This window comes from Oratosquilla oratoria, unplaced genomic scaffold (genome assembly GCF_046742065.1).
Source record: "Oratosquilla oratoria isolate Oo_2021 unplaced genomic scaffold, ASM4674206v1 SCAFFOLD92, whole genome shotgun sequence".
NCBI lineage: Eukaryota > Metazoa > Arthropoda > Malacostraca > Stomatopoda > Squillidae > Oratosquilla > Oratosquilla oratoria.
In genome coordinates, this window is record NW_027467756.1 from 532501 (window position 1) to 535000 (window position 2500).

Sequence of the window (2500 nt, forward strand, 5' to 3'; positions counted from 1 at the left end):
GATATATATATATATATATATATATATATATATATGTATGAATATATATATATATATATATATGTATATATATATATATTTAATATATATATATATATATATATATATATATATATGTATGTATATGTAATATATATATATATATATATATGTATATGTAATATATATATGTATATGTAATATATATATATATATATATATATATATATATGTATGCATATATATATATATATATATATACTATAATAAAGTAGTAGCCTTTGTTTTTCTGTTTCTTTTGTCACGAACTCCTCCTAGGTTTTTGCAGATAGACCCCTATAACCATATATATTCTGAAACCTTATAACCCAAGGTACTTGGAAAACTATCTTTCATTTGTCTGTCTGTCAGTTTTTCTGCTTATTTGTTTGTTCAAGAACTCCTCCTAGGGTTTTGCATATAGACTCCCATAACTATATATATTCTGATACCCTATCACTTCAGGTATTTGGATAACTATATTTCATTTTTAAAAAATATATATATTTTGGTTAGGGTTAAGGGTTAAAGTTAGGTGGGGTATGGTTAGCTTAGAAATTATTCACGAACTCCTCCTAGGTTTTTTGCAGATAGACCCGAAGAGGAGGAGGAGAAAGGTCACGGTAGTGGAGAAGAGGAAAGACGAGAAGAAGGACGAAGAGGAGGAGGAGAAAGGTCACGGTAGAGGAGAAGGAGGAAGACGAAGAGTAGGAAGAGGAGGAGGAGGAGGAAGGGGTCACGGGAGAAGAAGGGGTGGCCAGGAGGGTCCATGGAGGTTGGCGGACTTGGAAAAAATAAATAGATAAAAAAGGGTGGGGGGAGAGGTCCCTCTCGTCAAAGGTGTCTTGAGTCAACAGAAGTCTTCACTGGATCACATGACTTATTCTTCTTTTAAATTTCCCTATTCTTTCTTCAGAGGGACGGGAGGGGGAACTTCGGCCGGGGAAGGCACAATCTCAATATACTCGTGTGTGTGTGTGTGTGTATGTGTGTGTGTGTGTGTGTGTGTGTGTGTGTGTGTGTGTGTTCACCTAGTTGTATCATACGGGAAGGGAGCTATTCTCGTAGTGACCCGTCTTTTGTATCTCTCAGCATCAAGTTTTTTCTTAAAATCTTGAATAGTGTTTGCACACACTCTTTCTTTGTCTAATTTGTTTCAAGTATCTATCACTCTGTGCGGGAAGATATTTTTTCAGATCTCTTATGTAATTATCTTGTTTGAGTTTCTTTTCGTGTCCTCTTGTTTTTCCATTGTCCCATTTGTGTGTGTGTGAGTGTCTGTGTGTGTGTGTGTGTGTGTGTGTGTGTGTGTGTGTGTGTGTGTGTGTGTGTGTGTGTGTGTGTGTGTGTGTGTGTGTGTGTAACTTTATGTGTGTGTGTGGGTATGTATATATGTATGTTTGTATGTATGTGTGTATAAGACATCTGAGTTCCCTCCTTTCTGTCTAAGAATGCCAAGACCCGTTTTCTATGGCCATAGGACTTTGACCTGGAGTCTTCAAGAACACACTTTGATGGACCAGTCTCACGACTTCGGCGATCTTCGGAGAGCAGCTCGCGCCGCCACCCGCAAAGCGGGAAGAATATGGAAGACTTTCAAGAAGAACCTCGTCGAGTATAAACATCGATCATACTTTGCACACTTCTGCACGATAACCTATTTCACCATCACCGTTTACTTGGTCGTCGTGGGAATCATCTCCGAGAAGCCTGTCTGGAAGTACTTCTATAATAGAGATAAAGACATCAATGAAGATATGGACAAATATGGAGAATACATCACATGGTTCCCATATATTGAAAGTGAGAATGGCAAGGTTTATCTCTTGCACCACAAATACATTCTGACTATTATGTTGATCCTCTCGGCATTGTACTCTCCTCTTTTGCCTCCAATGATTACTGGATACTTCAAAAGATACACCAAGGATCCTCGTACTTTGAAGATCGACAAAGACACCTTCAGAAACGTCAGCCTGGACCAGTTCAGCAGAGTTTACTTCGACAGCATCGTCGTGGAACTGGTCCAGCTCTTCGTCGTCAGTTGCGCGATGTTCTTTTTGGATTTCGTTTTCCAGGGGAGGTACTTTGCTCACGAGATGGACATTTTCAAAAAATTCATTGGCTTTACGGAGACCGTCAGTTCTCCTGATATATTCCCAATAGAGTTCAGGAGCTCTATCGTCCCTGAAATGAGAATCATTGGAGACAACACAATGCACTTTACGTGTACAGACAACACCATGCTGTACCATAGCTACTTCTTCCACATCCTCTTCTTCTGGAACGTGTGTCTTCTTGTACTTGGATTTGGTACCATCTTCCGTTTGGCATTGATGTCAGTGCCACGAACTCGGCGAGCGTTCTTCGAGAGTTCATCTTCTCAAATAAGAAATGTACTTCGAAATTTGGGCACTAAAGTAGGAGCAAGCGCCACATTTATGCTGAATCATATCTCCACCGTTTCTGACGGGCTTCTGCG